This window comes from Ixodes scapularis, unplaced genomic scaffold (genome assembly GCF_016920785.2).
Source record: "Ixodes scapularis isolate PalLabHiFi unplaced genomic scaffold, ASM1692078v2 PGA_scaffold9__187_contigs__length_104089568, whole genome shotgun sequence".
Taxonomy (NCBI): Eukaryota; Metazoa; Arthropoda; class Arachnida; order Ixodida; family Ixodidae; genus Ixodes; species Ixodes scapularis.
Genome location: NW_024609884.1, coordinates 70,648,658 through 70,663,034, shown reverse-complemented (window position 1 = coordinate 70,663,034; position 14,377 = coordinate 70,648,658). Strand labels below are relative to the sequence as shown.

Sequence of the window (14,377 nt, the reverse complement as noted above, 5' to 3'; positions counted from 1 at the left end):
TCCAGCCTTCTCAATAGACAAGAGCGATGTTAATAGACATATTCCAAAACTCGAAGCTCCTCATCGCGGCGTAATGGCACGTTATGCATTGTGCGAATTAGTGGGAAGCGAAAGAAGGGGGAGGTGTGACGATCGCGCTTGCAAAAGTGACTCAGTGATTCACCTCAGCATGCGCAGCTGTGGTGGGTTTTAGCGGGGCGGACAGCAATCGCTAAGTGGATAGCAGCTCTACCCTGCACTACAGGGAATAGAAGGTGGGAGAATAAGTACATTGAGGGGCCTCGCAAGCCCACCATAGCTGCGACTCCGGAGGTGCAGTGGAGGTCAGCGGGGCTTGAGCCGATGGTAGGGCGCCGTGAACCGGCGTGTACGGGTGGGCCAGGTGGGTTAATGTTTTTTAATGAGCCATCCGCAGACTGTTGCCGCGAAGCGGCGGAAACGAGGGGGTGAAGGGGGGGGGGGGAGGGAGAGGGAGTAACACGCGCCCCAGTGTTACACCCGCCGTCTCCTATTACGCCTCTGAAAAGAGCGGCCGACCTGAAATGAAATTCACTGCAGAATTCCATTATGGCTAACAAGCTGCGAGAAAAACACTGTTGCGTCCCAAGCTGCAAAACAAGGGTGTCCTCGAGATCTGCAGGCAGAAAGGCGATGTTGTTTGGTGTCCCGAAAGAAGTCGAAAGATTCCGAACATGGGAGCGGGCCCTACTTGGCGATATATATATATATATATATATATATATATACCGGGTGTTCCATTTTAATTCGAACAGATGTATTTAAAAAAATCCGTAAAACATGCACTAATACAGTTTGCGCAGGTTAGTTATACGGCAAGGGGGACATTATGTGGGTGGCAAATGTTTGCGATAAGTCGGATAATTAACTATACCTCCTCAATTAACTTTTTAATTGGTAAAATAATCCTATAGTTTCAATTAGAAACATGCTGAGCATAATGGAAAACCACTCTATCAGTCAATTTTAGAACGACTTTAAGCTCGTTTGAAACTCGGAGGCACACGAAAGTTACCACCCGTGCAGCAGCAGTGGCGGAACGCGATGATAATCTAGTACTCTAATCATCCACGTTTTTCCACTGCTACCTTTGCGCCTGCTGCATCAGCGGTTACTTTGGTGCGCCCCTATCATCATCATCATCAAACATCCTTAAGGTGCTGTTGCACGTGTCATGGGGGTCTGATAGGCGCTGTCACCTAAAACTGTACAACTCCTTAGTTCGATCCCTCTTCGATGGTGTAATCGTGTACGGGTCGACACACTCTTAAAATGATGGATCCAATACATCACTTTGGACTTCGCCTTGTCACAGGTGCATTTCGCACATCTCCTTTAAGGAGTTTGTATGCTGAAACGCATCAAATGTCCCTCGAGAGACGGAGGCAGTGCCTAGGTTTCTCGCGGGACAGCGGAGGCAGTGCATCAGCGTCTTTTATGCTTACAAAGTGTTTTCCAGTACAAAACATCCCTCCAACAATGCCCTTGACACTTGCAGAAGTTCGCAACTTTTGGAAAACAAGTCGAGCGTTGTTCGACCATTAAGCTTTCGTCTGCAAAGTACTTGCCAATCTCTTCTTTTCTTGAGAACACCGATAGCGTCGTTCCTTGGGATGCTCTGCCGGTTTTTTATGACTGGTCACTTACTAAATACAATAAAAGGGTAATTTCACCACAAACCCTCCAGCAGGAGTTCCTCTATTTGCAACAGAAATGTTCAGTCTACGGGTACTTGAGACGTGTCCAAATCGTCGTAGTTTGTAGGATGTTCTCTCTATTCTACATCATACAGAAAAGCCATACAAGTTGCCTGTATACAGGGCAAGCATTTCCCCTGCAGACCTCTGCGGTATTATTTTACTAGCTGCCGAAGTTACACTCGACAAGAATGTAATGAAAGCTGTTATTTTTGTCGATTCACAATGTGCCTTACTGGGTGTGTCCTCCCTGGTTCCTACAAAAAATCTCCTTACACACCATCTACACGTTCAAATCAACAAGGCACTCCGACGCTGTCGGGACATAAAGTTTCGTTGTGCGCCGAGTCACATTTTGATCGTGGGCAATGAAGAGGTGGATAAATTGGCCATGTCAGCTCGACCCTCATCAACAATATTCAATTGCTTAATTAGCCTACCAGGATCTCAAACCACTTTTGAGAAAATCAATTTTTCACACATGGCAGCTGGAATGGGATACAGAGGGCAACAACAAACTCCATAAAATTAAGCCCCTTCTGGGCATTTGGGAGAGCTTTTATAACAAGGAACGTCCCGTGGATGTTCTTCCGTCACTCCCGATTGACTCATCAGTATGTGCTTCGTGGTGAACATGTTACACTGTGACCATTGTGGAGAGCTTTTGACTAGATTACACATTTTATGACATCGTTCGCCTCATCATTCACGACGTCAAGCATGTTTCCCGGAACGTTTTATAGGTCACCTTCTATTTCACATCTCGTTTCTGCTTGGCGATAAACCTTTAGTCCAGCTCAGTCGTGTTTTAGACTTTTTGGAACGAACTGGGTATTTATATGATTTATAACTTTGTAGCCTTGGAGTAGTTCTCGTTACAGTATGGCCTAATTACGCTTAGTTTGAGACACTATAGCCCTCGTTGCAGCTACGACAATAAACTCATAATCATCATTATAATTAAGTTGCATGAAAGCGCCCTCCTCCCCCCCCCCCCCCCCCCCCCCTTTCTCAGATATCGCATGGAGATCCGAATTAGGTTATCAGAAGTTAGAAGAAATTTGAATATCAAAGGTAAAAACACTTGCGCTTACACCACTAGGCTGTAGTGAATTGATACAAATTAGTGAACACAAACTAAAAATTGATTGATATGAAAATTTAATCAGTGATTTTAATAGAAAACACAACTTTGTACATCTAGTTTGTAAATATTTGTATTCAACATATTGACAAGTTTGAACAAGAACACATTGAGCAACAAGAATACCGAAGTAATTTGACACCGAAAACGATTTTATGTCAGGATCCATATGTATAACATTTTGCGAGGCACAGAAGAGCTGGATTAGAACGCTTCAGGTTTAATTGGTATGTGTGGTGCAACGCAAAATGAAAGACGCGATAAAAATTAAAATACAATAATATGGTACGCACGAAGTTCTTTAAACGTTCATTCTTTCAAAAAGAAATATCGACCAGGCAGTTATTGTAGGCAAAATACTTTGTGTGAACACGATAAATATAAAGGCAGACTGTTCTGAAATTGTTCTACGTGACAATGAATTGCCAAGCAAACTGTCCTGTCATTAAGGAAAAGTTCGCACTAATATGCTGAAGGGGTTACGATCCTTCAACTAATTTATTTTAGAATATTTACATAATTAGAAATCTGAGGCGTTTGTAACTGCACCGGTGGGTGCTTGAGTCCGTCGAACCAGCAGCTGAATGCGCGAGCCGCATTTCACGCGCCAGCTTGTCTTTTTCTTCGGCGCCTTGTTGACAGTCGGTACAATGCTATGCACAAGCAAAATACACACCCAAGGCTGTGCATGTTTAAATAATAATAGTAATTCACACCTGAATAAACAACGCTGAAGACGCTCACTCATGTTTGAAGTTATCGCGAATGCTTGGATCGAATAGTGAACATCGTAAAGAATAATCCTTCCCGACACTCGCGATGATACGCCCTTGTATCCCAACAAAGCGCGCCTTTCTCAAACGCTCAGCGAGCACGCGGAAGGAGTCGAAGCGAAACAAACAAGAAGACAAAACATTTCTTTACTTGGCGACTTGACGGCTGGCGCCGGAGCGGCGGACATGGCAGCGACCATGGCATGCTTGTAAAAGCCGCGCAACCGGCGTGCAACACGAGCACCAGCGCCGCGACTACGCTGAGGGCGAGAACTACTTCTGAGTGCGTGAGGTCAGTGAGTGAGTTCATTAGTTCGATGAGGAGCGTGAGTTTGTGAGTTCGGTGAGTTCATCAGTCCGTTGAGAGGCGTAAGTTCGTGAGTCCAGTGAGTTCGGTGAGTTCATGAGTTCGATGAGGGGCATGAGTTTGTGAGTTCGGTGACTTCATATGACTTTCATGGGGGGCGTGATTACGGTGAGTTCATGAGTTCGGTGAGGGGCGTGAGTTCGGTGAGTTCGGTCGGTGTGAGTTTGTAAGTTCGGCGAGTTCATGAGTTCGACGCAGGGAATGAGTTCGGTGAGTTCATGAGTTTGGTAAAGGGCAGGAGTTTGATGAGCTCATGAGTTCGATGGAGGTGTGAGTTTGTGAGTTCGATGAGTTCATGAATTCGGTGAGTTCATAAGTTCGTGAGTGAGGACTTGAAGGTGAGTGCAGCCGTGAGGGTGAGTGAGTTTTTAACTTTTTTTTTTTATTTTGAACTAGCTGCGAGTGAGTGAGTTCGACTAAAAATGCCGACCTCTGGCAGCGGAACGGGAGGCAAGGCAGTGGGAATGAAAGTGCGAGCAATGTGGCTCTGGAAATTCGTGCGGCGTGTGTTGCTACAAAAGTTTTGTGTGCCGCAAGTGCTCGAAAGAGGGACACTTGCAAAAAATGTGTCAAAATTCAAAAACGCGGTCGAAAGAGAGGAACTTTCCGGCGGCTTGCGGGAGCGCGAGCTTCGCCGAAGCGGTTGCTTTGCTTCCGCTGTTGGAGGCGGAGCGGTCGCTGCCGGGGCAAGAAGCACCACCGGGCCATCCAGGATTGTGCGTGGAGCCGATTCATGCAGCAGTTCTGAGAGAAATGTATCAGACGTATCTGGAGTAGTTGTAAGTGGATTCGGGACCGTCAGGGACGTCGCACGAGCTGGTGGTATCGGCATCTGGAAGTTACTGTGTGGCGGAAGTTGTACGCCAGTCACCGCTTCATCTTCCGGACTTGCGATGGGGTCCGCATGTGGAGGACGCATGTGGTCGGCGTGCGTGAAAAGAAGCTGGCTAAGCACTTTCACAACGTAGGTCTCTCAACAGCTGACACACGATTCCTTCCTCCCAAGAGTCGCACTCGCCGCGCACTGTTTTCACAAAAACACGATCAACCACACTGAACACACACTCAGCCCCTCGCACCAAATTGCGTTGTTCTTTTCGGTGAGTTTGCTTGCGTTGCTTGGTACTGGCGAAATCAGGTTTTAGCATGGACAGTTTAGTTGGTGGCTGGCGCTTCAGGAACAGCTCGGCAGGTGGTTGTCCAGTCACACTGGTCGGGGTACGTTGCAATAGCTCAAGAGAAAGCTGTCAAGACACTCCTGGAGGGTACACCGAGTACCAGTCTCCGCGCTTTCGAGCACAGCTGATTGAGCAATACTCCCTTTACCGTTTGAACGGTGCGTTCTCCAGCACCGCTAGAAGCTGCGTGATAAAGCGGTGTGCGAATGTGTTTCACGCCGTTAGTAGTCATAACCTCAGCGAACTTAGTAGACGTGAATTGCGGTTCATTGACTCTCACCAATGCTTTAGGGAAGCTGTAGGCAGGCTGTAGGCAAGCCGTAGGCAAAAAACAAAACAAAACAAAAAATCTTGAAACGTTTGCTAGTTTTGGCGGTGGATGTTGAAGGCGGACCACACCTCGACCCACTTATAGATGAATCAATGAGTACAAGAAACACATTTGCACCCTTGGAAGCAGAATCCACACACACACGCGACCAGCACCGGGCAGGATAGCTCCAGGGGTGCAGTAAAACCGGTCAGGCAGCGGGCTGAACTGCTTGGCAGATTTTGCATCTTTGGACATGCTGTTCCATTGCCTGATATATTCCTGGCCACCATACAAAACTTCATGCCAGCATTTCCATGCGCCTTGCGCCTGTATCCTCCTCGTGTAGCATCCAGGTGCATTCAGTGTCTGCGCTTGGATCATCTCACAGACTGTCTTTTGTGTGCTGTGTTAGCCGTGCGATCGCGGCTGTAGTCGCCAACACCTGCCAAAGGCACGTTACTCTTGAGGATATTTCAACAGCCTTTTCAAACGTCGCAGGGCCGGCCATAAATACCTCGGGCCGTAATGTGGGTGTCATAATGAATTGGTCGCGTCTCATGAGAGCGGCCCCCTGTAAGGTCACTTCGGATATTTCTGTGCGAAGAGGTTCATGAGGTGGTTAGCATAGAGGTCTAGGGCTTCTGCGGATTGGCAACAGCACACACGCTAGCCCACCGAGGCTAAACGTGTCGTGTCCAGAGACGGAAAGAGGTCTGGCAACTCTGGGTCCAGGAGAGACGCTATATTAAAAGAGCGGGAAACAAACGTTCGTCTCGATATCATCTCTAACGTTCTTGGAGGTTTGCACACGGTACACGACATGGTGGCAGCGGTGGCGTGATTGACCACGAGACCTCGACGACGCCTGAAGTCGGTTTTTGATGGCACAAAACCAGTCAAGGCCTTCTCAAGCGGAAGATGCTGCGGCACAAGCGGGCGAGGCTTCGTTCTTCAATGGCGCGGCACAAGCGGGCGGTGTTCTGTTCTTCGACCCGTCCGCCGTTGAAACTCCGGAGAAGCTAGACCCAAACGACTGGAGGAGGTGGATCGCACGATGGGAACGCTATCGCATCATCTCCGGGCTCCATCTACGAGACCAAACGACCCTGGTGAACACATTTCTCTACGCGATGGGACGAGAGTCCGAGGACGTTCTATTTTCACTGAAGCTGTCAGCGGACGAACTAAACGTCTACGATACAGTGAAAGACAAGTTTGAAGCTCACTTCATTCCTCATACGAACGTCATATTTGAACGGGCAAAGTTTAACATGAGGAAACAAGAAACGCACGAGACAGCGGAAGCATTCATAACAGACTTGCATAGGATGGCAGACACCTGCGACTACGGAAGCCTCAGGGAAGACCTGATCAGAGATCGGCTGGTCGTGGGCCTCCTAGACAAGACGTTGAGTGAAAAGCTTCAACTGGACGCAAGACTAACTCTACAAGGGGCTATTGCGGCGGCTCGTAACTCCGAAACAGTTAAGCGTCAACAACACGAACTGCGTGGTCACGAGGCAGCGCGTGCCGACGTCAACGAAGTTCATAAGCGATTAATGAAAAATAGTCAGAGTGCAGGCGAGCTGGTGTAAGTTGAACATGATTGTAAACCTGAGACTGGGGCAGAAAGAGAACACAACAGAAGGTAGTAAAAGAGGAGGCAACGTCTCAAACGCAGCTGCAAAGTTTATTTCAAACACGCGTGTTTGAAATAAACTTTGCAGCTGCGTTTGAGACGTTGCCTCCTCTTTTACTACCTTCTGTTGTGTTCTCTTTCTGCCCCAGTCTCAGGTTTACAATCATTTTCATAAGCGAGGAGGCCGTTATTGTCCACCGTACCGCGAACATTCAAAGCTACTGACAGCGTCAGAAACATCGTGGTCCTGCAGATGGTGTGGCGGCACTCTGAGACATAGCATGGCGCAATGCCCAGCAACGGGGAAGAAATGCAATGTATGCAAGAAAACTGGCCATTTTCAAGCGGTGTGCATGGCCAGAGAACGTCCAACACAGCCACGCTCAAGCAACAACGGGAGGCAAAGAAACTCCGCTGTGGAGGAGCTATTCGTGGGACAGGTGCTACACTCAGCGAACGGACAACCATGGACGGTAAGAGCCAGAATTGGACAAAAGACGCTGACAATCAAGGTCGACACCGGTGCGAATATCACGGTGATTCCAGTCACGGAATACGATGAACGTGCCATGGGTACCCTGACGGTGGCCAATGACAAGCTTCTCACGGCAGGAAGAGCACACCTCCCCGCCCTTGGACAGTTCATCTCGACAATCGAGTGGAGCAACAAGACAACCCAGCAGAAAATCTTTGTTGCTGAAGGTCTCCACTGTGCGTTACTGGGACGTACAGCGATTCAAGCCCTCAACGTGCTTCCGGCACTGTATGAGGTCAGCACTACCAGCAGCCATTGTCCGAAGGAATACGAGTCGCTTCTGGAGGATCGTCTGGGAACAATGAAGACGACGTACAAGATTGCACTTCACCCTGATGCCAAGCCCTTCGCAATCACATATCCTCGACGTGTGCCTATCCCAATCCTTCCAAAAGTTCGTCAGGAGATACAGCGAATGCTGCATTTGGGAGTGATCCAACAGGTAGAGCACGCAACGGAATGGTGTGCGCCAATGGTAGTCGCAAAGAAAAAAGACGACAGCCTGAGGACTACACAGAGCTCAACAACCAGGTTATTCGGGAGCGCGTCATTATGCCCACAGTCGAAGAGAACTTGGCAAAGCTCGCTGGAGCGCGCTTTTTCAGCAAGATGGACGCAAACGCGGGTTACTGGCAGGTTCGCTTGGCACCCGAATCCAAGGAACTGACAACCTTCATCACGCACGTAGGACGCTTCCAGTTCCAACGGCTGCCGTTTGGTATCTCAACAGCACCTGAATTCTTTCAGAAAGAGATGTTCCGAATTCTCGAGGGAATACCAGGTCAAGTATGTCACATGGACGACATATTGGTGTTCGGGACTGACAGGCAGGAACATGACAGGAACCTCGAGCAGGTACTCCAATGTCTACGCAACGCAGGAGTCACCCTAAACAAGAACAAATGTCAGTTAACAACGAACAAAGTCAAGTTCTTGGGTCACATCCTGGACAGCACAGGCATCACAGCTGACCTAGAGAAGACAGCAGCTGTGACCAACACGCCAGCACCTGAAAACCTGAAGGAGCTAAGATCGTTTCTAGGAATGGTCAACGATCTGGCGAATTTCCTTCCCATGATGGCACAAAAGACAAGGCCGCTGAGGGACTTGCTACACAGCGACGCAAGTTGGTATTGGGGGGAACCACAAGAGAGCGCCTTTCAACAAATCAAGGCCGAACTTAGTACGACTCCGGACCTCGCTTTCTACAACCCTCAAGAGGAGATCACCCTTTCATCGGATGCGTCATCATACGGACTTGGGTCCGTACTGCTGCAGGAAGACCAAGATGGGAAAAGACTTCCTGTGGCTTACGCTTCTCGAGCCATGACAGAAGCAGAACAGAAACACGCTCAAGTAGAAAAGGAGGCGCTCGCTCTCACATGGGCGTGCGAACACTTCTGAATGTACCTACTACGACTGAGATTTCATGTGGAAACGGACCACAAACCGCTGGTACCGCTGTTCTCAACAAAGCGACTAGACGAAATGACGCCACGTCTACAACGCTTGCGGATGAGGATCCCGGAGTACGACTTCACAATATCTCACACACCGGGCAAGGAGATGCACACCGCTGACGTACTATCGCGGAAGCTCCACATATCCCAAGCAAGCCACACAGACAAGGAGGAATCCTACATAAAAGAGTATGGGCTCTTAGCACTGGAACTCTTGCCTGCGTCATCTGAACTACTCGATAAACGCAAGTCCGAATTGAGTAAGGATGTCACCACGGCACGGATCATGATCTACTGCAAAAGCCAGTGGCCGGTGCTCACAGACTTGACACCAGAAGCAAGGAAGAACGGGAGCGTGACATCAGAATTTACCACAGTTCAAGGGCTCCTGATGAGAAACAACAGACTTGTTTTTCCACCTGTAATGCGGCAAGACATTTGAGACGTTCTGTTGCGTTCGTCCCCTTCTGTGTTCCCGAGTCTCGGGTTTTATTACCATGAATCATCACCAGCTCGCTTGTTTTTTAAGTATTATTGAAGACATTCTCGAACGCCTGCACAGTGGACACCAGGGCATCGTGAGATGTCGAGCCAGGGCGAGGGACTTGGTTCGGTGGCCAGGCATCAGTCAACAGATTTACGACTACGTCAACCTGTGCCCTACCTGCCAGAAGTTCCGGCAACCAGGTGCGGAGCCTATAATTCAGACAACTCTGCCCGAACGTCCATGGCAGGAGATCGGTATGGATCTGTTTCTGTTGGATGGGAAGAACTACTTGGTAGTCATCGACTACTTCTCCAAGTTCTTTGAGCTTAAGCAGCTCCACAGGACGACGTCAAAGGACGTCATCGAAGCACTGAGTGAAATATTCGCACGATTTGGAATCCCGGAGGTCATTCGTTCCGACGGTGGACCCCAGTTTGCATCAAGCGAATTCAAGTGCTTTACACACAAGTGGGCAGCGCGACACGTAACGTCGAGTCCCTACTATCCCCAAAGCAATGGCGAGGCAGAAAGAGCCGTCCAAACCTCGAAGAACCTGCTTAGGAAGTCCGAGGACCCTGCACAGGTTCTTCTGGCTCACAGGACTACGCCAGGGAAGGGGGGCTATACACCAGCGGAACTGTTGATGGGACGACGACTGAAGTCTACAGTTCCTGTGTCACCGCAGCTTCTGACGCCCAACTGGAAGTACACTGCTCGCTACAGGCAGCGTCACAACGTAGTGAAAGCCAAAGAGAAAAGCCACTACAACAAGCGTCACAGAGCAAGAGACAGAGCTGAACTGGCCCCTAGATCGGAAGTCTGGATGTACGCGGGCGCCGCACACCAAGGAGTGGTGCTGCAGCAAACCCACGAACCACGGTCATACCTGGTGCAGACTGAACATGGTGCATTAAGTCGCACTACCAGACATCTGCAGACTGCGAGACAAAACACCACACACAGCGTGGTCGCACACAAGGGACCACCAGCTTCATCTGGCAGCAATAACGGCCTGGTGACCAGAAGCGGAAGGATCTCTAGAGCACCGGCACGATATAGACAATAGGTCTTAGAAGGGAAGGTGTCGTGTCCAGAGACGGAAAGAGGTCTGGCAACTCTGGGTCGAGGAGAGACGCCATATTAAAAGAGCGGGAAACAAACGTTCGTCTCTATCTCGTCTCTAACGTTCTAAGAGGTTCGCAAACGGTACACGACAAAACGAAGCGTCAGAGAAACGTGTCCTTACGATTGGGAAGATGCTGAAAGAGGCTTGTTGCCGCAAGCGTGTCAAACCAGAACATTCGGCACGCATTGCAAACATCGAACTCCAAGCGTATGTGCTTAAAATTGGGCACGCGAACGTCGTTTCGCAAGAAGTTTCAAGTCTTTGTTTTACAGCTCAACTCGTAGGTGATGGAATATTAAAAATAAACCAAAAACGGCGGCTGTGCATTTTTTTTTTCCTATACCATTTTGTTGGTCGTCTGCGCACTGGTCTTCAAGCTCGCTCCCGGGTGGCTTGCTGAACGCAAAAACGCCGAGAACGCCATAGTCGAGGCTGGCTACGAGCATCATAACCGCGAATTGTAATTATTTAAAAACATATATGAACACTGATCACTTGAGAGCAAGCTTGCAAACCAGTGGACTGACGATGAACATCTTCTATAGGACATAGGAAATACACGGCCGCCATTTTTTGCTCTATATTTCTTTACCTCTTAGAGAGATAGATAAATAGATGGATAGATGGGGTTTATTTACGTGCCTGCAAACAGCCAAGTGGCCTGAGCAGCAGTGCACTGTCCTGTACACAGATACATAAAAGTATGGGATAAAAACACAATCAGACGAAAATGTCTGTTTCATCAAAAAAGGCATCATGAATCTGTTGCAGACGTGTCATTGGGCAAGTGGCCCGCACATCAGGATAAAACGTATCTCTGCATTTTGATATCTTCCCTGAGGGTACCCGGAACCTCAGCGACATCAGTTGGGTTGAGTTGTGAAGCTTTAAAGTTGAGCTTTAAAAAAAAAATAAAGACATAAAACTTTTCGCGAAACGACGTTTGCGTGCCGAAATTAAGCTTTGCACATACAGAATTCGACTTTTGCAAAGTGTGCCTAATGCGCTGGTCCTTACTGTCGCTCTCTGTACAGCAAAATTTGGGCGTCGTTCAACCGCTGCTGTGGAAGCACCAAAAAAGCTTTGCCCAGGATTCGAAGCTTTCCACACCGGTGAAGACGTCCTGTAGGACAGGAATTGTAGTTTCTGTTGTCCTCCCACCGCTGCCACCACTTATACCAGGCCGAGGATGTTCAGTGGTCACCTGTGTAAGGCTTAAGGTACTCCACAGGGTTTTTTTTTTTTTTTTGAGCTACAATTAATTATATTTTCTGACTCGCCGGCCTTTACACTTTCCGGTATGCTATATTTAGTATCGCGAAATTTATAATGGTTATTGTGAAATCGGCAAATGAAAATGATGCAAAAATCAACATTCAAATATACACGCACTTTTCAGTGCCGTGACGTCCAGTGGCAGGCAGGCTTGCCAGCCGAGCATGCAGTCTAAGATATAGAAGATTCTAATCACTTGTTTCGTGCTGGAGTGCGGGTATTGGAGCGAGCTTCCAAAGCATTCATTTGACACCATGAAACTGCTTCGAATCAGTTGGGAACAAATTCTACAGTCCAAAGAGTGAACCCCTGCATTGCACTGACGTCATTTTTTCGTTGTTTCAGTAGAGACGTTCAGTTTGAGAAACACGGTGAGGACCATAACTGTAAATTCAATAACTTCGCGAAAAAAAACAATATTTTGACCTAATCTTTGGTATAGTATTTTAGCGATGTTTGTTGGTGAGTTTAGCAAACTTTCAAGCAAATCGGAGACAATGAAAAAACCTGTGGAAAAAACCTGTAGTTGCATCCCCTTTAAAGGGGATGCAACGATACTGAATTGGAATGTCTCTCACTTCACACTATTTTACTGGCACGTAGTGATCACAAATATACTGGCAAGCAACGCCATGATCAAGACGCTCCTTTGTCCCCGCGTAATTTCAACAAAAAGAGCGGACGTTTTCTTTCAGTCTTTCTTTTCCAAAACTCGACGATGAAGTTGTGGGGATTGCATTATTGGCAATGCCAACAATGCGATTCCTAGGATTTCCTCATCAAGCTTTACGACCCCCCGATGGTGAATATATTTAAAGTGACTCTTACAGTGGACACGAGCACTACATGAACATTCGATCTGCCCTTGTGGCAATCGTGTGACTGTGAAGAATATTGGTGGCATATAATCTGGGGTCATTAACGTGCATCACAGTAATACACAAACTCATGCCGGAACGATACTCCACCCAATTAAAAAGGACAGATGTGGAAACTAAACCCCTTGGGTTTTGCAGCCTGACCGTTCCCTCCAAGTGAAAGCGCGCGCTGCAGAATGTGGTACATGGTCATTCAGAGATGTTTAAATGGTAAAAAATGCTCGTAGTCAAAAAGCTAGAAAATGGAATTGGGTTGCTCTTATGATGTTGCAGCGATATTGCCACATGATAAATAAAGGCAAACAATTTCTATAAAAACGAAGACTCTTATATTGACTGAACACGCTGAGCATGGTATTGATTCATCGGTGAGCAGCAGACACGAATTTAGTCAACATTGCAATGATCGCCGACAGAATAGTAACCAAACGTAGCGATATGTCGTACGAGCTCCTTTCTCTTCGAGGGCACAGTAGCTGTTCGTCCAGGAGCAAAGCTCCGCTGGAGCACAATCAAGGATAATGTACCAGTGCAGGAATTCCTGCGAGGGGTTAATTGAATGGCGGGCTTCACTCTAAAAACTTTAGTGCGTTTACTCTAACAAGGTGTAAAGTTGGGCGAGTTGGTTGATGGTCATAATGAATGGGTTAAAACAGCGCAAAAAGGACGAAGGACCAGTAAAAGGAAACACACAGAGAGGCTCAAAGAAAGGAATTTGTACACGGAAATTGAACACGCGCTGGGACGCCGAGCATCCCTGGAACGCAATGCTTCATGAATTCCATGACTATGAATTCCTGACGTTCTTGCATACGATATGTGCGAAGGTTTCTAGCAAAACGCAGTTTTACAAAAAGTGCAGCCCCCTTGCTGTGTCATGACGTCAGCATAAACAAATATGCCGGCCCCCATGGAACAGAGCAGACAATGGTCTATACTAGGTATGAAACGGAGTATAATATCTTTCTGTTGCCCATGGGGCGTGGCCCACCGGATGCTCTGTGGCGCGCCGATCCTTAGCGCAACGGAACGCAAGGAGGAACATGCCAATGAACTGGCGACATTAAGAGAACGCAAAGAACCTGCGATGACCATGCAGTCAAGCGCGCGCTGTCATTGGTTGAAGTCGGGCGAAAATAAAAGCACGTGGGTAGATTTGGAGGGTAAACAAACCAACGCACGAGGTGCGCGAAGAGCGTACAAACTTTCACGTCGTATAAAATATGTTTGCTGCCATTTCTGATCTTAAGTCGGTGTCAGTAAAAAGGCCCAAAATAATAAGACAGTTTGAAGGAAAATAAAAGGAAAAAAAAAGACACATATTCACCGTTTTTGTTACGTTCCACGTCTCCGGGTAACATTTCTTTTTCTCCATAACGGTAATTCTCCAGCTGACTCATCGTTCTTCATGGCGTCCCGTAAACCGAGTATTGTTCGAATTCTACGCGTTGCACAATGGAAAATTGACAAGGTCCCTGAGACACGAC

At 47.8% G+C, this 14,377-nt stretch overlaps 1 protein-coding gene across 1 annotated transcript in view; it reads right to left on the bottom strand.

The window, feature by feature from the left end:
• The window catches only part of LOC115311378, a 28,824-nt gene that overhangs the window by 14,165 nt on the left and 282 nt on the right, over window positions 1-14,377 (bottom strand). The window lies entirely within an intron of this gene.